This window comes from Typopeltis vanoorti, chromosome 20 (genome assembly GCF_054136105.1).
Source record: "Typopeltis vanoorti isolate ZY-2024b chromosome 20, IOZ_Tvanoo_1.0, whole genome shotgun sequence".
Taxonomy (NCBI): Eukaryota; Metazoa; Arthropoda; class Arachnida; order Uropygi; family Thelyphonidae; genus Typopeltis; species Typopeltis vanoorti.
Genome location: NC_143568.1, coordinates 27,340,614 through 27,365,243, shown reverse-complemented (window position 1 = coordinate 27,365,243; position 24,630 = coordinate 27,340,614). Strand labels below are relative to the sequence as shown.

Here is a 24,630-nt window from a genome sequence, read left to right as displayed (position 1 = left end):
ATTTTTAGATTCCTCTCCTTTCTCCTTCTGTTTGTCACGAACTGTCACACCAAATACATCCAATTTATAGTCGATAACGGTGATCATAGTTATCGATTAAGAATTTTGTAATATTGTGTTTTTTAAAGTGTCAATCGGATAAGGAGTAGATTTGAAAACTAATGATAAATTCTGATCTCTTCATCCAGAGTAAAATTAAATCCTAATACTGAGGATCTATTCGTAGACTAACTTGTTTGATGCGTTCATAAATTGTATGAGAAATAAAATAATAACAGAAATATTTTTGTAAAACTACAAAGAAACGTTTGCCTTTGTTACAACACTATAGCATTCTTCCAACATCGTTTATGTAATTTATAGACGAATCTGTATGAATTCCCTTTCAGGACGGTCTGGTAAAGGTTGATCAAGCTCTATATCCCACACGAGACTTTTTTTTGAATGTGTAAACGTTCTTTTATCTTCATCTGTTAAAAAAATAAGGACTAACCCCAATTAATTAATTCTACAACTTTTTATACGTGTTGTTTTGAATAGAAGACAATTCATTGGTTTCATCGATAAATTAATTCTTAATAAAAATTGCATTATGAAGGGTCAGATCGCATACGCGCGCCAGAAAGTTCAAAATTAATCAAATAAAACGATATTTGCATAATTTTCATTCTTCTAAATGTGTTGTTTTGCGAGCAATCATGCAGAAGACAATTTGTTAAGTCGATCTAATTTGCACTCGGCAGAAAAACATTAATGATTGCCACATTTCTTTATCGCCAATGTAAATTAATTGTGAAGCACTTCATTAATTACCAACAGTGAATTCCGTAGCAAATCTGCATCTTAATGCCCACTGCTGGTGTCATCTACGACGCCTTTTTATCATTAACTATCCAAACGGATCATCAATGTTGTAAGTATCATTCCGATGTATTTATGATAATTATTTATTTATGCACTTGCAATTAGCAATGGTGTGTTCATTAATTAAGGAATTTTAATTGAGTGTTGCCTCCATTATCCAGAAGATCTCATTTGTTACTTTTTTGGAACGAACAGTTTTTAAATACGAAACATACAAGGAAGGCATAAACTCCTCTTCAAGATGGAGACGTATCTCTCTGCGTGGAAAATATTTCATGATTAAAATATGTCTACTGATAGTTAGTCTTTGATATCAAATGCATTTAAAATTGACGTAATCTAGGAATAATCCAAGTGGATCTCGGAGTATTATATCAATGCTTTGATTATGTCATTCTGACTTTCTTTTAGGTTATTCCAGTATTCCTTTTACAGTCAGATTTATTGTTGTGTTTGTAGATGTATCTACAAGCACAACACACAAAAAATGTATCGTATATAAAGATAAATGTTTATCTTTTATGATGTACAATCAGCGAATGGTTGGAAATGTATAACGTCTCAGTAGCAAGGATAGGTTATACATTAGATACTCCGAAAACCCTCTGGAAAACAAACATGGAGCTCTTTCAAGCAACTTCAAGCCTCAGATTACTGGTTTTGCACATGAAAATTGTCTACAAACTTAACACATTCATGAACTTTGCTTCCACAGCGGCAGTCCAAAGGCCTCTTGGTTCAATAACAGAGACACTGTTCTTGGAACTGTTCTTCACTATGCAAAGGCAATCCGTTATCCACACATTTGGCATGGATTCTTCTTTTGGTGATCATAAGTTATGTTTGTACCCAAATTTTAAGCTCACCCGACGATGATTAATCTTGAGACCAAATCCAAAACCTATGATATTTAGGTCTATTATATAACAAGAACTAGTTGCCTTAGAGTTTTGGACTCATATCCCTTAAAACATATATAGTCCTTTCCTAAATTAGAATTCCACCTTCATTTCCTCGGCCTTTTGATAGCATTTTTTGGAGCATTCAGTTTGTCCGTCTTAGATGATCGCGGTAAGGTGTGGTATCTCTCTCTCTGGGTTGCATCACAAACACAAAAACCGATCTTGAGCATCTTTAGGAGTGGTGCATATGCATCCACGAGAAAGTATGAATTTGTGTAATTCATGGAGTTCATGCCATTGCCATCCTACATGGACTTAAGTTTCGTGGTGGACAGCCGATGATAACAATAAGTAGAATTCTACATTACAGCCGAGGCATATGCAAATATATACTTTATTGAAAATTATCTTTTAATTTGATGCATTACAGAACTGGACAACACAAAGATAGCTATAATGATTTTAGGCTTTGCTAGAATGGACTATAAAGAAATCAGCATCGCCTCGATGCTCAGTAACTTCAGAATTGTATAAAATTAGCTATTGTGAATCACTAACGGCACTAACCTAAAAAAAGGCATCTGGGTTCAAGAGTCAGAGCGCTTTTAGCAACATCCTAGACTGAAAGGAATTTTATGAATCGTGAGATCACCGACTTGATTACTGGAGGCCCTTGAAATGGCTTGAAAAAGTTCCTTATTTGATCATCAGACCAGTTGGCATAGAATCGGTGCTTTTTCGTGATTGCATTTCTACTCTTAAAAATTAAGCGTTGCATACAACACTACATCGTCTCATCGACTTCTTAGTTTCAACAGAAGTCGAAACGTTAGTTTTAATGTCATGACATGGCAGCTCATTTTATCTGCACTGACTGCTGTCTGCCACTGCATGTATTTTTCGGGCTATTGTGGAGAATAAAAAAAACAGAACATCCTTCCATGAAACTGACTAACTCACCTGCAGTTGAAAATTCTTTATAAAAAGCTGTACAAGACGGGAGTCGAACCTGGAACTTTCCGTACTAACGGATGTCATCGCTTTCCTGAGCTACGGAGACTTGTGTAACGCTATTCTCTAAATAAAAATGATAAAAATGTTTGTTGAAGACGGATAGCACGCAATGTTTCCATGACAACTCATTTAATAGATAAATGATAAGGTTCGCAGTAAGATTCACAATCATTTGAATTGGGTAGAGGAAGTTTCGATATATTGGCACGCTACGACTAATTAGTAGATGATTTTTATCGCCAGGTGTGATAATTCCATTTGGAAAGACTGAAATAGCATAATTTGTTTGATATTTCATGTCATAAAAATAGAACACAAATGACTTAAAAACTAAACAGAGCTTCCGGGTGTAATTTAAACCAGTTTATTTAAAATTCAGATTTAAAGAGTTGAGAAACCTAGCTATCCATTTAGATTTTTGATGGGGTTTTTTTTCCAAAAAAAAAAAAAAAAAAAATGCTAAATTTCAATATAGGAGATATCCAGTTAATTTGGATGAAAGAGTGGAAACAAACATGAAAGATAAAAATAAATAAATAACGCTTGCGAGGCAGAAAATTCTGAATAATACACAAAAGGAAACACATCGATAAAATTACCATTTAAGGTAGAGTGCTAGCCTCGTGCATGGCGACATTTGTTTTTATCTTTTTTTTACGCAATGTGTTTTCATTCATAAGCATTTCTTCCACCTCCTATCAAGTAAAGTGGCCAGCTTTTTGATTACAAAGAACCCTGTTGATGGCAGTCATTTTCGAAATAGCTTTTAAATTAGTTGGCTTTGAGAAAATCAGTTTTTATTTTGCTTCTAAAAGAGCAAATTACATTCATTATAGAGGGGGGAAAAAAATGCGAGATGGCCACTAAGACATTGAAATACCTTCTCGGCAACAACTACGCATCAAAGAGAGAAAAAAAAAAAAAAAAGCTTGTTAATAATTGCTTGTTAGGTTTCCTAGACAACTAGAGCGTAAATTGTAACAATTAATCATGCTTGAACACCAGTGTTGTTAGGATCATTTATCACTGGAAATGCCGTTTCAGAAATTTATTAATCTCTTTTTTTCCTCGTATTTCTGGAGACTGTTTTATTATGGCGTGCAGTGTTGGGATATTTTGACAGGAAAACAACCCTTCGCTAAATTGAATACGGCATCCAATACACGGCTTGATGACTTAAAAAAAAAAAAAAAACTTTATTCATATCCTCTCTTGAGTAGTCTGCATTATATTCCGCGTCTGTAGAAGCAATTAAAAAGGTTTTTGATCACATTTTTAATTGTCCATTTATCTATATACACTAAGTAAAAGAACCTTATTGTATGACGCATTAGCAGACGAATATCTTAAATTATAATAGCATTAGTTACCGATAGATGGCGCTGTAATAAAGGCGAACAATGTGGTTTTTGTTAGCTTTAGCTGTCGTTTTTAATGTCATCTGGACACTACTGAACTAGCAAGCTAAACACGAAGCTTGTCAACTAACGCTTTATGCATCGGGTTCTAATATATCCATAAGTGTCTTGGATCAGCACGTCTTAAATTTCACAGATGGCGGTCGACTATATAAAGACAGAACAGCCTACAGCGCTTTCTGTAAACGAATTATGACGTTAGCCTAAGAAACAGTATCTGTTCATACTATATGTAGTGGATTACATCAGATTCCCCTTGTTAGACTATTTTCCCGATCACTTAGTACGTATTTCGACTCATTCGTACTTATATTTGTCACTAGGTGGCTCACTGATACTGCGAACTGTATTGACTTGAATGAGTTCCTAATTTGTGAAATAGTTTTATAAGCATTGACAGGCGATTCCCAAATTTGGAGAATATGTGATTAATATATCTTATTATTATTACGTAACACCTCCAAGAGTCCAAAGACTCATGGAGGGAGGGCATCTACTCAACAGGTTTACATCTACACCACTTCATCAACCTCTACCTTCATCATCTACACCAACGCCATTTACCGCTGACCACCACCAGCACTAGTATTTTTACAGACAATCACAAACATCCATGCTCACGGCGGGATTCGAACCCACAGCCTTTTGACTGGATGGAAATATGTTTATAAGTATAAAGGATTGAAATTTTACAAATATTTTTTTAAAATTTCTCTATTGAAGTTAATGAGAAATAGTGCTTGCGTATTTGTGGTAACTTACATAACGCTTGCTTGGCAAAAGAAAGAACTGCGTGGATTCGATTTTAGTCGCCAACTAGACGAACCTTTTCCCCCTTAGCTTGTTTTTTGCTGATCGGCAATAGTCGATCTCTGGTGCAGGTCAGTGGGATTCTCCCAGGAAGTTCGGATTGGATTGTTTTGCGTTGCGGACGAAGCAACTAAGGCTTTGTGGTCCACTGTATTGGGTCTGTTAATTGTTCATATTCTTCTGGCCTGTTTTACGGAATGAACAACACAGTTTCTTGGGAGGAAAATATCTTCAACGGTGGTATGGGACTAACTTGGATATTTAACCTCTCAACTTGAAAAATTCGACTACAGAACTTCTATTACAGTTAATACTACAGTTAGGGACACAAGATGGCGACAGTTAACCTGCTGTACTCTCGTCATCCGTCAGTCTATAAATCGTCAGCAACCATGAACTCAACTATCTTTTGATTTCCAACAAAGTTGTGACTAAAAGAATTCCACCTGGGAGAATAAAAAGGCGTTTAGAGATTGTGTTTTTTTTTTTTATTCATAACATAAATAATAATAATGCTAGTGCCTGTGGAAGAATCGCGATTTTTCCGCTGTACTTCTTTTTCTAAGATATGTATGACATTTTTGGAAGGGTCAGAAGAATTGGCGAATAAAAAAAAAAAATCATCAACCTGTTCCAAGGTGAAGCACTTAAATAATAAAAAAAAATAAGAAACTTCCTTGAATACAGCACTGTAGCGTTAAAATCATTTAATCTATACCATATTAGAGATTTAGGCAATAGTAGAATTAAGGCAAAGTAGCTCTCCAGACTTCAGATTAATAGTTTTTATGGTCCCTCATGTGTGTGTGGGTGTGGGTGTGTAATTATATATCAAAGTTCAATACTTTGTACTAATATACTAATGTTAAAATACATTTTGAAAACCATGTGCCAGCGCCTTATCACAAAAACGATGCTAATTATTAATCAGAGTAATTTAAAAATTGAATAATTAATTTATAATCGTAAGGGTTCATTTTAATGATAATAACAATATTAATTAAAATTGTTAATTGTTAGTTGGACATTGCTTCGCGTGTTCTTGAGATAGTATTCTTTCCTACCGCCAGAGGGAGAACACTGCATCAAGTCGCTGATACAATGTTTGAAATTCAATTGCGTATAAAAAACATGGGGATTTAAAGCTCAGTCTCACGCCAAGAAGACTCCGCTCATCATTAGAGGCTTTTTTTTTCTTTTTTTTTTTGCTGGATTCGAAATCGTAACGGTATCTGTGTTAAGACAATGCTGGTCTTAACACAGATGCGTAGAATTAAAGCTGGTTAAATTCTAACTTAAACTTGGCTGTGAGGGGTAGGCAAATTTTTACTTGACTAGAACTCGAGAAAATTCAGTATGCTGGTAAAGACCTCACATCCTTTAATCTTTCCAAGGTCCAAATAGGAATGTGTTACTGTGTCAGAGTTCAATGAATAGTTTCTCGCATTTCCATTTAGGAATTATCCATTGGATAACGCATGCAGAAGAGTGAGATTTAGGAATTTGGAGGATTCGTGTTTAACCTGTTGATCGAAACGAATTAGGATTGTATGCAACATAAAACGTTATACCGGCTGGAGGCGTCAACTCATTAAACAAGTCCATCCCGTGCTGTTTGTGTGGAGGAATTAGGGTGAGCGATGAAGAATCATCAGAAACGACTGCGAAGAACTGAAATGAAGTACATAACAATTGAAGGGGTTGCTGAGTGATATGAAAGCACACACGAAATGTGTTATGTCAATATATATTGCGAGATGAATTTCCAAGAACGGTAATAACAGTATTTAGTAACCCACTAGAGAGAGAGAGATTGACAGCCTTTTCTGTACTTGAGTCATAATGTTTTATTTATTTATTTTTCATCTTTCCAAAGAAGCGACCTTGCCAGAACACATGTAGTTAATAGACAGAATACATTCGCTTCATAACCTTAGTTGTTTCGGCCGTAATACTAAATAACAAAAGCAATAATGTTGCACGTCTACCTCAGTCACCTCACTCTTGAAAACAATAAACTCTGCTTCACTTTCGTCCAAAAATTGTGTGAAAGAGCAGCGGGCCAAATCCTTACATCGAATATAGTTGTTCACTGGTGAAATAACAATGCATTCAAATAAATAAATAAATAAAAAAGTGCAGTACAGTGTCTCCTGATGATCGGTACATAGAAAACCATCATCCTTCACATCTACGAGAATTAATCTCGAAGCGGTCTCTACACCATCTCTTACTACCCTTTTCAAGTTTCTCCAACTCACTTGCAGTGTTTTTTACTTCCAGAAAGATCCTCACAGCAGCTGGGCTTTCCAAAGTGCATACGTGAGTTACTTCTTCGTTAAAGATCTAATTGTTTCCACGAGTGAAGTAGGATATCATTGCTTTCATCCACTAGGAGTGCACACTGTTCATTCATCAATGGCACTCTACGACCTGCTAAGTATTATTGGCTATTGCAACTATCATTTGATATATTTGTATGTGAATTGTGTTCTGGATGAGAAACCTTTCTTCTCTCTGTTTGTGCCCGACTAACTCGTCTCTTCAGTTGAAAAATCCTTATAATAGACGGGATTCGAACCCAAGTTTTTTTTTTTTTTTCCAACGAAAGGGTGTCGTCAATTCCATCTGAACTGGGGAGGCTTAATAATGCATATAAATAAGATAGATAAGATAAATCGACTTGCTTTTACTCTGGATAAAAAGTCTTCAGTAGTATTTAAAAACACCTCGCCTTCATCACTAGTTTGCCATTTATTTATTCGACGGCCATGATTCAGTGCTGCAATACAACTTGTAGATGATTCACGTCTTTACCTTGAATTACAAAGCCAATAAACTATCCTATTTCTTAGACATTGCAACTTCTCAAATTAACCTAGACCAGGGGTGGGGAAACCCTTGGCACGCGTGCCAAACGTGGCACGCCAACGACTTTTTTCCAGCATGCAACCCAGCGCTCACCTTAAAAAATAATTAAATAAATAAATACACATCCAACGTCTTCGCTGAGTTGTATATTTTAACTTAATAGAGTACAATTTTATTAAATAGAGCGAGACCAAATAAGTGCAATAAAGAAACAAACACTATCAACTGTTTTAGTAATAATAAGAAAATGAAACAAACATCCTATTTCCAAGCCACCTATCTTCGCGATATACTGACGGACAAGTTTTGTCCCATTCAGTTATTGTATCATTCGCCTTGACAGCCAGACGTGGCGTGACTTTTTTACCATCATTTTATGCTTTTTTTTTTTTTTGTATTTGGTAAAGAATTTATCGGATTTCTAAAGTGTCTATATATGTGGATTTGGATTTAATTAAATCGTAAATCATTATTGTCAATTAATATGTTTAATTCAGTAGATATAAATGCAAAGTTTCATTACATTGCCATAAATATAAGTTACGTGAAATGTATTATCAATATTCAGTACTATGAAGTGTTATCTGCATGATTAGATGGCATGCGTAGCCTTCTCTTTCATTTGCATGTGTGTAGGTAGGCTTATAATTTTACTACATTTTGGTTTGCTTAAACTTGGTAGGTGCATGCAGAGCGTGATTATCATGAGATTTTCTGAGTCCAAATTATAATTTTAGTCAGTGTCCATATGTCCACATTTTTACATCCCATGATCCGATTTTTATTAAAGTTGGACGCTGTATGAAAAAAGCAATTATTTTTTGTATGTATCTTATGGGTGTACAACTTTGGTCATTCAGCTTTAATTTACTTTTTTTCCTTTTGCTTTGTTCCCTTCTTGACTTCCTTTCTTCATCCTTTTTTCTATTCACATTTGTTCTATGTATATAAATATACCATTATCTTAAAATTGTGTAGCTGTATATGGCTGCTGGAATTACACTTAAAAAGCAAAATAAAAAAAAAAATCCACGCTATCAACAGGGTAAAAAGACTTTTAAGTAAAAATTCCGTAACTAATTTTTACATTCATTCAATCTTCCATGACTTACAATGATCATTCTTACAATATTCTTTGATTTTACCATTCTAGTGACTTTTGATTATTTGAAAAATTTTTCACGATATTTAAAAGACAACAAATAATAATATGTTCCCCAAAATTGCGATTGGCACGTGAGAAAATTTTGCATCAAAGATTTGGTGATTTTGGCACTCACTTAAAAAAGCTGCCCACCCCCTGGCCTAGACCAAAGACCACTGCTTTTCTCCTACTAACTTCCATGCCTCCCACACACACATGATCCTGAACTATTCAACTTAACAAATTAAATCAACGAACACCTCTATTGAACCTTTAATTGGATACACATAATAATATATTAAAATCACGTGACAATTCAGTCAGTGAATAAAGTGATTAAAAATCCTTCAAAAATATTAAAAATAATAAAACCACGTGGTAAGTGCATTGTAAGAGTCCAGGTTTGTTAAAAGATCTTAGATGGCCTTCATTTTAGCATGTTAGGAAAACAATTTCGCGAGTAGCGTGAGATAATTTAAGGGCTTCGTGCGGGGGTACAGGGTTACTGACTGCTGTATCCATAAATGATGTATTCTGCTTGTGTATTCACACCAGAATATTGTGACTTTGCAGTTTTCTATTATTCTAAACAGGCAACCTCATGTATGAATCTAAATTTACCAGCCGTCTGGTAATAATGTCCATATTCTGCTACTTTTGAAAATTAAGTGGTATATTTACTCAACTCCTGGGATACAACCCCCCTACGTTTCTGTATCAATACATATTTACATCAACGTATATTTTTTTTTTTTTTTTTCTATACTTATGTGCTTTATTCTCTGGGTCTTCTTAAGTCACACTTATTTTGCCGTAATTGCTTTAGTTAACACTACACTGACATAATTAGTATGACTGAGATAAAGATTGGCGAGTCTCATAAGGAGGTTTTCATTCCACCAAAAAGGCAAACTGGAGAAGAATAAATTTCTAGACATAATACTAACGCTGTGGCCTCATAGCCTTAGCTGCTTTGGCCCGAATTCCAAAGTGGTCTTTTTTATTAGGTTTCGGTGAGGATTACTCTGACAAGGGAAGATCTTTGCTGCTCATTATTCGTCGATAATTAAGGTTCTTTTCTTATTCGTCAGTTTTTGAATGCGAATCAGAGAAAGGAAATCACGGACTTAATTTGAATTGGAATTTGGAAAGGACGATTGGAATTTGTACGATTGACATTAGCGACTGACTTAGTGGATTGAGATTTACAAGATGGACTCCTCTACAGAATCTGCATTTTTTAAACTATTTTATTTAATGGCTGATGGGATTTAACTGTCTGGATAATTTTATAAGCATTTGAAAATATATCATTTGAGAACGTACATCTGCGATGAAAAATATACTGATTTTATTTTATTTTTATTGTTTAATTTAAATGCAAAAAAAGTCAAGAAGAAATGAGAAAAGATTCTGTTAGCTCGTAAGCTTTGCGGTCAGGGGCGTGAGTGAACGCCTTTGACCGAATACGGGCTTCTTGACGATCGTGTCTTCTATTGGTTCGGTATTACAACTGCATTTCTAGGGTTACGCACGCCCCTGACCCCAAGGTTGAGGAGTCAATATCTTGTTGTTTTAACTTGGCGTTTGAAAAGGAATAAGCTGAATCTGAAATGAAATATTTTTAGGATTTTTATTTAAGTATAAACCCTTTTGCTTTAAGAGCATAAAATGCAAAATTGTATAAAAATTAAGACATCATTACGTCTCGTGAGACAGAGAGTTATCAGCGTCGAAGTCATTTTCAAATAATAATAATAATAAAGATGACAGACTGAAAATGCTTCTTACGAAATATACGAATAGTTTTGCTGCGTTGAAACGAACTCTACATTCTTAATATGTCCCAAGATATTGCAGACAGTCTCTTTTTGGGTACAAATACTGTCTCTACAGCATTCTCAAGGCGGATATTTTGCGAAGTAACCCAATCGACCCAAACGCCGATAAGACAGTCTACATAGATAAGGAACAATAACTGGCGAACAGGAAGGGGCCAATAATCGAGCGATGTCGGGCGGTAGTGTCTGTAATAGGAAGCAAGGACAGCCGTTATCCTCTCCCCCCCCCCCTGCTCTCTGCGTCTGTCTAATAAGCGAGCTGACGACCAGTGCAAATCGGTGAAGCTGTCTGAAGTAACGACGCATGCTTTTATTAACAGTAAATAGGAGAGTGTACTCGATAAGTTTGGTGTAGACTTTGGGTAAGAAGCAACGAAGAGGAATAAAGAAAGAAATAACGCATAGTTATTTAAATAAACAGCTACAAGTATAAGAATTAAAAGCTCGTGTTAAAAAGATTAACTAAATGTTGATGAACTTAATATGTATTTAAGAAAGTCGAAAATTAAGTAAGCATTTTAAAAATATATGCAAATTTTGTTAACATGCTTTTCTTGTATCAACAGTAAGCATTTATTTTCCATATTTTAATAATGAGCTGGATTCAGTTTATTTTGCTTTTATATCATTGGTTCACTGTTCGTTGCATAGCAACTCAGCGTATTGTTGAAATTAAACTGTTTTTATTACATCCTATGTCATTTTTGAAAGGTACTTGAAGAATAAGCGAGTTGCGCCATGTTTGAAATGTACATAGCGAGATCTGGCACGTGCACTATTATTGTTGAAATTTCAATAAGCAAAAAAAAAAAATTTTTAATTTTTTTTTTTTTTGCTTATTGAAATACGCACACTATTTTACTTCATGCTGATAACGAAGTGGTTTCGTATATAATTTGGTAGTCATTCTCGAAAAATGAATTGCATATAATGAAACACTGCACTAAACCAGTGTTTTAGTTGTTAGTGTATTAATGTTGCGTTTAATATAAACATTTATTATACACTTAGTATAAGACTTAAAAATGTTCAATATATGACGAGTTCATGCAGACACTTACTTCAGTTTTCATCTAGAACTGCCGCAGGGAAAGACGCACTAATCACTCACAACCGTTATTAATAAGAAGCCTATTGTCCTAAATGGCTTCTTTAAAAATAACGGCCATCTTTTTTTTTTTTTTTTTACAAACATAATCCCTTGGCTGATGCTTCGTATCCAGGATCCAAGATGCAGGAGTAGATGACTATTACTTGCTGGCGATGGACTCTGAATGGTTCTTCTGCTAGAGCTCGCTGATCACCTCCCAACAAGACTCCATACTTCTTTACATTCCATACAGCTCTAAAGGCAGATATGGGAAGTAAGGAAGCACGGACACTGGAGGGGAGGATAAAAACCAAGTAGATTAACTGCAGGTATTGCTTGCCTTGTCTTTCTCGGTGTTCTTTCAGAGAAGGAAGCTTCATCTTGTAGGCACTTAAAATTCAGTTATTTTTAAAACTACTCTAACTTATTTACCAACCTTTGATCTCCCGTCTATGTGTTTGAAAATATTTTAGCTGAAAGATAGGTTAATGCAATAAGAATTGAAATCTGAAGGGAAAAAAAAGTCGAAAGAATGATAAAATCTTATAATCCTCTATTTAAGCAGTTCATGTATCGAGAAAATGTTTTAGTTGTTAAAAGATCCAAAAGATGGCGCTGTTAGCATTTAATTCCTACTGAAGAACGGAAACTGTGAATAGTTTATTTCTCTACATAAGGCAAGAAAGAAATGACAATTTCATAAAAACAACGGATAGCTATGAAGAATGAATAGAAATGAGAATAAAATGAACTTTTGGAAACAAAGAAAAGTGTGAACAAAAGGCTTGTATTACAAATAACAATTACCTTCCAGTTTAAATAAAACAGAAAAGACCGAGTACGAATTCCAAGGAAGAAAAATATACGAATGAGAAACAAGCAATAAAATAAGCACAGAACATTAAAAATATTGTTAAGAGAGTGGAGAAAAAAAAAAGCAAATTCCAAAAAGGAAACTGCGCATACCGGAAACGTCCATAATGGCTGTTGTTAATTATTGAAACAATGGGTCTTTTGTACCACAGCAGCCAACAGAGCAGCTGTAAAACTTTAGCAAGCCACTTAGAAGCGATGAGAGCACTTTGGACAGGAAAAAGAGAGTTTAGAATTTAGTTCAGAGGTTTGTTTGATGTGTAAAAAAATATAAGCTTATTGTATAGAAAAAATACTAAATTAAAAATCCAGTTTCGTCTTAAGTACAGTACACAAATAAATGGGGAATAAATAACTGCAGAATGCATTCTAGCACGTGGAATGTATTGGAATCAGACTCCGATATTCTCCTGATCAGTAACCTATTATGGAGTCACTTTATTGGCGAAAATTTGGGCCTGGGATTAATATCTGTAATTACCAACGGTTCAAATTCCAAAATAAATAGATAGTTTTATTTTATTTTTAAATAAATCATATTCACAGTATTCATAATGTAAATAGATTAGTCCGCTACTTTCAATCGCCTTCGAGGTCGATTGAGATTGTTGTCGTCCTAAGCTATAACTTTTAAGACGCCCCTCTACTAAGTAAAATTTGGGTTTTCTATACCGAGCTAGAGGCCCTTGTAATGTGAGCCCCCCCCCCCCTAAGCTGTTTAGCTTATGCGTAAATCGGCCCTGAGGAATTTTATGATCCAAGAAGGTTGACAGCTAATAAGACATTTGGGTGACTGCTCCTTCATTCGGTCTTTATAGACAAAAAGGTATGTGGCGACTATGTTGTGTTTTCCGGTGGAAAATTTGAAATCTATCTCAGATTTATTAATTTCATAAAGGAGAAAATAAAAAAACATAGAAAAGGTTGTATGTATCGCGGAGGTCAAACAGAGTTGACAATCACAAGTGCAAAACAGGAATCAGAGAATTAAAGATCAGCATGTAATTAAAAGCTCCAAAAATGGAAACAAACGACTGTTTTATTCATTTACGAGATCAACAATGACAGAGTTTGAAAAGTGTTTATACATGCTGGATAATATTACACAATATCTCTAAATAGTATGGCCCAACATATTCTTAAGGTAGCTCTCACACCAAGCTGCTATATGCGTGCTAGAATTTGAACATTCACATTAGTCTACCATTCTGATAATAGAGCATCTAGTCTAAAAAATCACACAAATCAACAGCTTAATGGATAAACAACTTATTCTAATGAGTTTATCGATACTAATTGATAAAAACTTGGCATTAGTGTACTGTTTTATAAAGTGGAGGATCTCACCTGAAGATGCTGTGCAACTAGAAGCTGCCATTCAGTAAAATGCGATGATCACGGCTTAGAAGGATAAAGATACATGCCATCCTTGTGAAACCATCTTCGGAAAGGAAGGAAGAAAGATACAGTAATGGAAGACTTGGGATAAGAAACAAAAGAAAAAAATAGACTTAGGCCTAAATTGCCGACATGTTAGTGTTAGCACAATGTCTGCACATCCACGCTGAAGGATACAGACTTGGAGTACGTCTTCGGTGCCAAGTTCGGTTATGTACGTTGTGGAAGAAAGTAGCTTGCAAGAAGGCGTCACACCAGCGCCGGTAAAGGACTGAGTTCGTGTCTCTGCGTCAGAAAACACGTGACCATGAATGTTATAAATCCGGAGCTCTATCATCTTTTTGCAAAACGTGGGTGGAGGAAAAACACCTCCAAAATTTGAGCAGGAAGGAGGCAGACATTCTACCTCACGGAGGACTTCGGGGAGGATAACACTGAATGCTAAGAAACACAGGATGCCTTTACTTCCCTACGTAGCTTGGAGGTCTCCAGTCTCTGCATCTTCCTTGTCCTTATAAGGGTACAGTGCTCTGTCCCGAAGCGGAATGTCGTGGCTGGAGGGATGCGAAAGCGCGAATCATCCCTGGGGGGAGGTGAAGGAGGGTGGGCTTCTACTTTTGGTTCTCTTTCTCCAAGCAGGGAATGTCTATAAATATCTTCAGAGGATAACCAGCGCATGTGTGCAGTGCGTCCGTATGCGACTGCCTCAAGACTAAAACGAACTCCACAGCTGCAGCGACCCGTGTGGGAGGGAAACAGGGGAGGGCAAAAGAGACGGGGGGGGATACTACATCTTAACACGCAGATTCCAATAAAATGAGTCGTCTTCTTCAATTGCTGCGTCTTAGTTCATTCTTTAACGAACTCTGTGATGACTTTCAACTCGTCAGCGTTTCATCTTCTCTCCCCTCCCCCCCGTCAACGTAATAATTCCAAATTCGGAGCATCCAGTAAGAAGATAACACGAGACATTTCAATTGAACGTTTTCAGACGTTTAGGACGCGATTACGTGCTCTTCTAACGTCACAATTCTCCTCCTCCCCCCCGAACTCATCCCCCCATAATCCCCAGTCCTGACGACATGCGTCAACGGGACATTTACACAAACATCATTGGTAACCCTTACAGTGACTCTAGCGGCAGCATATTCCAGATGTGGGATGAACAGTATGCGTCCGCCTATACCCTTCCCGCTACTGTTGCCTGCGTCTCGCGAAGTGACCTTTAACCCGGCTCCCAGGGTCGTGTCACTCAGCTCTTACTTGCAGCACACAAGATTATTCGTTCCAAGTAGCATCAAATTCCCACCTTCTTGTTACTCTCAATTCTTCCTGCTTCCCCCCACCCCCCCGGTGAATAAACTCGACCATGTAGCGGCACACATGACGACACCAAGGAGTGGGCTGACTCACATTTTTGTCCTCTTTTTTTTTTACAAGTCCCGACCTTGATGACCATTGTTGATTTCCTAGACTCTATTGCTGCATCCGCATCTTCCATTTAGTGAAGTATAGGGGGGAGGAGGTAGAAAAATAGAGCACTGTAAGGCTAGCAATTCATTTAGCGAACTGCGGTAACACTCAACTGACCCGTATGTGACACTTCACTTCTCATATGGAAGTACACAGGCCTAACTGTTAAGCGCACGAGGAAATGACCCACGTTGGGGTCATCTGCAGTATAGAGCGGGGGAAGAGAACAAAACTCTTTATCTGACATCCCATAACTTCCAGAACTAAGGAAATGGTCTCATAACCTTCCGAAATGTATATTAAAAAATCCATAGCGTAATACAGAATTAACCGAATGCATACGTAATATTATTTCAGTAATGTTACACCTATTCGAATTTTCTTTTTCTTTTTTTTTTCTTTCTTTTCCCAGTTTCATACGCCGCATTTAACTTTTCTGTAATCTTCGATACAAACTTAAGACGCAGATTATTCCATCAATTTTCAGTGCAAATCTTTCTCCTCTAAATAATTGTTATCAGTAGAGTAACTGATATGATTTAAAGATACAAACATTTAAAGATACTGCACGATATTTATAAGAGAGTGCTTAAAAAGACGCCCTTAAATCGATACGATAACGTCAAAGAAATACACTCCAGTAATAAGGGTGACAGCGCTAATGATATGTATACGCACAGAAGCGTAAGCTAGAACCTAAAAATTTGCTTTGAGCCTTTAAAAAGCATACGATAATACCCCATCGTTATTTTATAAGTAGATAATGTTTGTTCTTCGAAAATGAACGAAATTTCAAACGTTATCGAGAACTTAACTGCGTATTATATTTGCTATGATTTGCCTTGATGTTGCACATCATAAAGAATAATCTCTGAAAAGTCCAGATATTCATTATAGATTTTTCAAAATATTCGTCTCGTTTGCTTTACTATATGCGCTTCGCAATCATATGCCTGGGGAAGGAGTGTCCTAGGTCCGATTCCCGTCGGTGACGTGGGGAGCTCAAGGATCTTCCTCGGCCATAGCCAAGTTAGCCGGTCTTGGGCGTGGAGCAGCAGGGTTTTTCTCCCCAGTTTAACTTGGGTTTTTTCTCCCGCAAGCAGGCAAACCGATCCCGTGAACACACACGGATTACAGCCATGAATATCGCCCTTAGGGGATGCAGCAGAGGAGTGGCGAACCATCTGCATTAATACGCCAGTAACCCCTCATTGGGAGAGAACTCAACCCGTCCTAGGACGGGTTGAGTCCTCTCCCAATGAGGGGTTACTGGTATATATATATATATATATATATACATACAGGTAACCCTCGTATAACGCTTATGTTAGGCTCCATAGAAATACCGCGTTATATAAATCGCGTTATGCGAGACTTACATTAACATACAAAAAGTAGGGTTAGGTTCCGAAATCGTTTTTTTTTTAATTATATAAACAACAATGACATATCCAATAAAAACAACATTTTTATTTAATTCAGGTAATTCATGTAAGTTAAGAAAACATAAACTATGAGACAAATACATAGTATAAAATTACATAAATTTCATTGCACATAATGCATAAATGTTTTAGACCCCATAAAATAAAGCGCATATTTTAATCGTCATCACTGTCTTCAGAAATAACATTTCGTAGATGTTCTTTAAGTGGCCGGATGTCGTCACCACTTGAAATCTTTTGGACATCATTTGTATGATTCTCATTGCATACTTCGGCTGGTTTAGTTATCAAGAAGTCAGTAATAAGACTTTGCTTTCCACTATGTTGCAATTTTTTATTAAGTTCATAATATGGCGCTAAACAAATATCCAATTGTCTCGTGAATTTTTCCAAGCGCTCCATCGAGGGATCATTGTCTCCGTAAAATAACTTCCTAACTTTCTTGCCAAGTCCAATCCTTCTGCTAATTTCTTTAAACTGAATTCTTTAACGGATTCATCACAATCAGAATCTTCGGCAGAACTTTCTCTGCCATTTGGTTCGACGCCATCTATTAATTGTACCAGTTCCTCCTCTTTTAAATCTCTTTCTCCATCAATTAATTCGCTAATTTCGTTTTCAACCATATCTCAAAAGCCCTCTCCACCGAAAATGTGTGCGACGTTTATTATACGACGTAGCTCGGCATCCACTGGAGGTACGAAATTTTGTTCCAGAACGGCTTCAGGCCATGTTTTTTTCCAGCAAGCATTCAGCGTAGAGGGTTGTAATTCCTTAATGGACAGAGAAATAATTTTCACACAAGTCAATATTGAAAACTCTTTCCACGCTTGAGGCAGTGCCATGTTTGGATTAGATTCCATTTTTTCCAAAATTAATTGAAATGTTCGCCGAATATTATATGACTTAAATGTTGATATTATTCCTTGGTCGAGTGGTTAAATAAGCGAAGTAGTATTAGGCGGCAAAAAAGTTATTTTAATATTCGGATGACTTAAATTTGTTGGGTGACCTGGTGCGTTATCTAAAATTAGTAAAATTTTGAAGTCCATATTCCTTTTCTTTGTGTAACTTTCTACACCGGGTACAAAACACTTGAGCAACCAATTTTCAAACATGCTAGCTGTAACCCATGCCTTTTTGTTGGCCCACCAATAAATATTGGGTTGAATTGTCGAGCCCTTTCATCGCACGAGGATTTGCGGATCGATTAATAAACATTGGTTTTGTCATGTAATCACCTGATGCATTACTACAAAACAGTAGAGTAATTCTATCTTTGGAAACTTTGAATCCAGGAGCTAATCTTTCATTTTTCGAAATATAGGTGCGTTTTGGCATTTTTTTCCAATATAACCCAGATTCATCCGCATTGAACACTTGGTCTGCACTGTAACCACCTTCTTTAATGATTTTTAAAAGTTCTGCTGGGTATTTCCGGGCAGCTCCAACGTCTGCTGATGCTGATTCTCCCTGGATTTTAAGATTATACAAAGAAAACGCTTTTTAAAGTTTTCGAAACAACCCTTACTGGTACAAAATCCATGCTGAGAGATTTCTTCTGAAGAATCTTGATCAAGTTCTTTTAAATGTTTATAATCTTTGAGAACTTTTTGCTTAATAAGATGTCCATCCAAAGGAATTTTCTTTTGAGTGCAATCTTCTATCCAAATCATTACAGATTTTTCCATTTTTTCTATTAGAATATCGCGAACACGAGCAACGCGCTTTGCACTTACTGTTGATTTGATTATTCGAATTGTTGATTCATTTCAATTCAGAGTCCTTGCAACAACTTCTGGTTTTTCTCTAATTTTCAACCGCCCAAGATTTTAATTCTTTCTTCGAGAGAAATGAATTTCCTCTTCAATGTTGATTTTTTCCCTTTCGTTGCAGTTTTAGTGGCAATTACCATAAAAATAAAATTTTACATAAAAAAAAAGCATTACATATTGTATGTAACTCACCAGAAAATAAACTGCTCAGCTTGAGATTAACACACTTATGATTTTTAATGCGCTTTCCTGGCAGAAAACGAAGACAATTTTCAACAATAAACACTTTATACAGTAAAACCTGCATGAAACTATGGCACTCGTGCCAGAGGTGGCACGTCAAGGGTTTACAGGTGATATCCTCTTATACGCTTATAAATTATTCAACTTTTTTTTTAATTATTACAATACGTACAAACTGAATTTTGTTTTACACAAGAGAGCAGCTATGAAGACGTGCATATGATTGGTGCGATATTAACAAAAAATCGAGCGACCCAAAGACAAAGGCAACCGACAAGTGTTGAGTTGAAATGCTAATTCTCTTCAATCGAATTCCATAAAATCTGAAACTGTCATAACAACATTCACTATTAGCTTTTAGTTTTAAGTTTTTTAGCTTTTTTTAAGCTTTTTGTTTTTTTTTTAGTTTTAACACATTCACAACAGGTTGTCATTTATCGTTCCGATGGAACTTCTCATTACTGACTGGCTCAACTCACACAAACGTTTCACCCCTTGGTTGAATTTTATGGCTTCTTGTTTGCGTTTGAGGTGGCAGGCGAACTCACACATTCATTATTTGGCATGTTTCAATTCTTGGTAGAATTTTATTTTAAGTTAGCCTTTGTGATCTGTCATAATGACATCGAGAATTTCAAATGCAATAAAACAAAAAAAATTGGACGATAGGTTTTAGTTAGATACTGTGTTTCAGTGCAACATATGGTTTTGCTTAAGTCTATACAGCATAGTTTCTGTGAGAGGGGACATGCGATTTATTAGTTAGCGCCGTTTTTATTCCATCTGTCTCTAATTGCACTCTTTGTTGAGAATGACACAGACTGCAAAAGCCTCTGTACAGTACCTTATTCAGTGATACAATAAAACTAAATTCGATACTTGCGCGATACGGGCAGACACAAGTTTAACGAAGATAAAATTTGATTTTTAAGTCCCGCGGTGAAAAATATATGAAAAAAATAAATAAATAAAGGATTACTAGAAATTGTAGACGCGTTATATCGAATTTGTAGACCGCGTTATATCGAAACCGCGTTGAACAAGGAATACCATTTGTAGACTTTTGTATCGAATTTGTAGACCGCGTTATATCGAAACCGCGTTTTATAAGTACCGCGTTATACGAGGGTTACCTGTATATATATATATATATATATATATATCGCAATCGTGTCGGCAATCAGACGATCACGATATAGTAGTCACATGCATTTACTCCTTTTAGGCAGTGGTGGAGCTAGAGCTTTTGTCGCCCGAGGTAGTCCCTGAGTTTGCCATCCCTCTCAATACACACCAAAAATACGACAAAAAGTCAAAACGACGTATAAGGAAATAAATTAAAACACTATGTTTACTTTTGAAGTAAAACTTTAATTTCAACATTCTAAAATGTTATTTTTCTTGCTTTTCTGTTAGCAAAATCGTCGGATGACATTGGCGAAGTCTACTTCATAGCAATGTAGGTAATTCTTAATCAGTTTTATTTAGAAAAACTCCTCTCCCAACTAGCAACACTTACAGCGATTGTGAGGAAAATTCGCAGTAGTATTACAATATTTGGAAATGAGTTCTCGAGACGGTATTTTAGAATTAACTGCAAAAGTTCAAAATGGTTCGTACCGCCCCCTTCACACTCCCCTAGCTACGCCTCTGCTTTTTGGACTATATTTTTGGACTGGGACATCACAGCTCTATTTATTACCTTAAAGGATGTTTTATTAGTAGTAGCAGTCTTACTATATCGCAATGTACGTCACTGTTTACCACCATCTTTTATTTTGTCTTTGCCTTAGTAATGGCATCTCCGTAGTATAAATGCGAGGATGATGTGACATTTGTCCTTCGACATTGAGTTGAATTCGAATTCAAATCCTGTCCAGGAAACTAAGAGCATTTATAATGCTCTTAACTGCAAGTGAGTTAGCTGTTCTCCTACGGAGGTCAGGGTTTTTTCATCAGGCGAACAGACAAACTTCCTGGAGAATGCCAGTATATTATTGTCTATAGAATTGCTTGTATCTCTGGATGGTCTGTCTGGAGCATACTAGGCTTAGTTGCTTCGGTCGTAATTTAAACTAACCCACTAACCCGAAGCTTCGTAATAACTCGTGAAATTAACAAGTATACGCTGTTTTACTAATTTTTTACATAGTTAAGTAAACTCTAATAATTTATGCATTATTCTTTAGGAGCATAATTTAGATCTAGCTGCGTGGTTCGAATCTGAACGATGTTCCATATTAAGTGGCAGCGTAATTCTGTCGGATTTAAATCCCATCGAATATTTTGTAGCAAAAAACGTAATCTAAATGTTCGCTATTTAAACATTTTCTAAGATGCAACACAAATATTTTATACGACTAAACATCTTTTTAATCTCGAATAACACCAATCACATGACAGACAGCCTTTCAGGCGCCTTTACTGGAGTAGAAGGTTCGAAAACGATTACTTAAACTGTTTGTCAAGTTCCAATTGTTTTTCCTAAAATAGAAAAGAAATCGTATGCAACCCCTGTGAGAAGCGACCTTTCCAGGCAGAACGCTCGGCTCATTGTAAGATTTAAACCGGGACATTTCAACATATTTTTCTGTTTGGAGAAATGCAACAAAAACAAAGAAGATCAATTTAGATTATCTTCTTCTGGAAATTGTGCATTCTTCTTGATCACATTTAATAATCCCAGAGCAAGAAAGGAAAAATAAATCTTTAAAATGTAGATGTAATACGAACATTTTACCTAATTAATAGCATTTATTTTATACGTAAACATGTTTTATGACAGGTTATTGGATTTCCATTTCAGTTTTCATTTAAATTAGAATAAGCGATTGATTCAGCTGCGTTTTTTAGATTGCATTCCCGATACTTGTCTAGTATCGGGAATGCAACTACTTTATCCCTGGTATTCTTATTTTCGAAAAATACACATAAAAGATACAGGGAAAGAACATGATACATTCATTTTTTTTATGATTTTTTCCGTCTGGGTATAATCTTACATTACAGACATATCCATCAGCGATATCTGTATAGCATGGGAAAATAAGCAGATAATGTCCGGGAAAGAATCAGATTTCAGAACTATCCTAATTGAAAAAATGCATTTCCTGAGTCTACAAACTTTGCGTTTCAGTTTCCACGATTCTTAATAAGTCAACTACTAATATATATATTTTTTTAAGTCATGTAGATACGTTTAGTTCTGTTATAATAAAAAATCGAGACAGTAAAAAGAAAGTCCAAATAACTGTCACGAATTTTTTAATTTTTTTTTTTTTTACTGTGATATTAAAAACACACCCTAGTGTGTGTGTGTGTCCAAGACGGAAAGCTGGTATGAGCTTATATTTGGAGGTACTCCACGTTCAGTATTTTTAGACAGTCAGGAGGGAAGCATTGAGCATGACAGATGCACCATCCAGGCCAAGACTGAACAAAATTACGATAAACACGTCTTATCATCTGGTGTGATGAAGCTATACTGAAGCTGTCACCAGATGAAGAAAACAGGATGTTTTTCATCCGCCTTTTACACATGAGTGTATCTACTGGTATATCCTGACCTCCAGAACTTTTAAGTTCATAGACACTCAATAGAAGTTATATTTACACTTCCGTTTTTTTTTTTTTTTATTATTATTGTACAGTAACTGGAGTTGAGTTTTTCAGCGCAAGTAATGATTTCAACACTTCTTTTTTTTTTCATTGATATGAGGTGGGGGTATGAAGACCACGTGGTAAGAATATATTGCCTACATTTCGGTTTTAATTTATGGATACCTCATAAAAAAATTAATTGGCGCTTCCCCTTAATTTTGCATTACTTGCAACATTATTCAAAGCATTTGGTTTATTTCTTGCTTATTTTTTTCCAACTTACCCTGGGCAGCTCTCTATCTGGGACATTTCTAATCGGCATTTATCATTAGATACCTTGTAGTTTGTTTTACAAGCTGAAATTCTTTTAAGAATGAAGTAGAATAACTTTGAATTCATTATAAAATTTACATCTCCCCATTTAATATTCTCTCTCTCTCTCTCTCATTTAATACACAGGAAGAGGTTCATGTACCGGTCGTCAAGGCCGAGTGTAGGCTCGGATAAAGGCACTTCATCCCTTGGAAGATTGCTGGTTGGTGCCCCCTTCCCTCAAAAATAAAGTCCCCGTTTATTTTCAGAAAAAGACATTTATTTTAAGAAATTTTACATTTAATCATATACTGTATTTCGTTTTTACAAAAATCATTTCTTTCTCAGTTTAGCACATCAAAGTTGTCATTCAGTTCTGAGTGATTTATTTTTGAAGTGATGCCTTTTTCAGGCACACATAATAACCAGCGAGTTTCTTTTATCCTCTCTAAGAAATGATTATTATTATTCTCTCTTTTTTGCATTTTTAATTCGATTTACTGAAAAACTTCTCTCAGTTGTTCCGTTTTGTAATTAGCAGTGTTAGATAAATCCTTAAAGGTCTCTTGAAGTTTGGGATCCTCGAAGTTTGTGTTAAAAAGTCAAAACGGTTTTTAGTGCTTCCTTTAAAACCACTCGCTAATGGGAAAGTGCTCAGTTTTCCCATTTATAAATCCAGGTCTCTCTCTCTCTCGTGTGTGTGTGTGTGTGTGTACGCTCGCGCGCATTCTATGCTGAAAAAGTGGCGATCGGTGGTAAACTAGGAGTTGAAGCGAGAACCGATTGGATTGGACTTGTTTGAATTTCGCTAAGCCAACTAAGACATCAAAATGAATGCGTTATCAGTTAAATCTGTGTGAAATCCCCAGTTTGTATTTTGTGTGGGAGTTTAACTTTGGGAAGGAAAACCCCATTATGAGACTAGTTGGCGAGGCAGAGCGATAAGATGCCGATTGAGCTCAATCGGCTGTATTAAAGCAAGAAACTTAAGATTTGTTTAAAATTTTGAAAGATTTTGCTGAACAAATAAAAGAAAAAAAGGTGAATAATTAGTTTCGTTTTTTTTTTTTTGTTGTAAAACTATGCTCAATAAATAGATTCTTTATTAAACATTGCTATTTGCCTATGGACCGGGACTGAGTAAAACGAGAATCAAAAAACGCGCTATCACACTAATTCTTGTAAAATGGAATTAATGAAGTCTTTGCTTTTTGTATTAAAATACTTAATACCATGCGTTGCACACGGATAATAAGTCTCATTTACTTGAGTATAATATTATAACACAATGCAATAGGGCTGTTCAAAAAGTATCGGGATTGGCGTGATTGCAGAAGTAACAAGAGATTTACAAGGTCTGAAGTTTCGCCTACTTCAAAGTCAGTGTCCTCTTCAGAAAACATTTATTGAAATGCGTTGCAATAATATCGAAAACCTTAAACAAGATTCATTACATTGAATACGCTCAGTGGTTTCGGCATAATTAAATTTGTAGCCTTTAAAAAAATACTGGACCTTAAAAAACATTATGGATCAAACCTAGCCAAGGACTGTTGC

At 35.9% G+C, this 24,630-nt stretch overlaps 1 protein-coding gene across 12 annotated transcripts in view; it reads left to right on the top strand.

Moving 5' to 3' along the window:
* Positions 1-24,630, top strand: part of LOC150095297 (CYFIP-related Rac1 interactor B-like) — a 587,095-nt gene that overhangs the window by 280,241 nt on the left and 282,224 nt on the right. Inside the window, exon 1 of one of the 12 annotated variants that reach the window (XM_090410591.1) lies at positions 11,103-11,373. The exons of 10 other annotated variants lie outside the window; for them this stretch is intronic. The gene's annotated coding sequence lies outside the window, so the exon portion shown is untranslated. Of the gene's footprint in view, positions 1-11,102; positions 11,374-24,021; positions 24,115-24,630 lie in introns of those variants that run through there. One more of the 12 variants, XM_090410589.1, reaches the window with a different exon arrangement.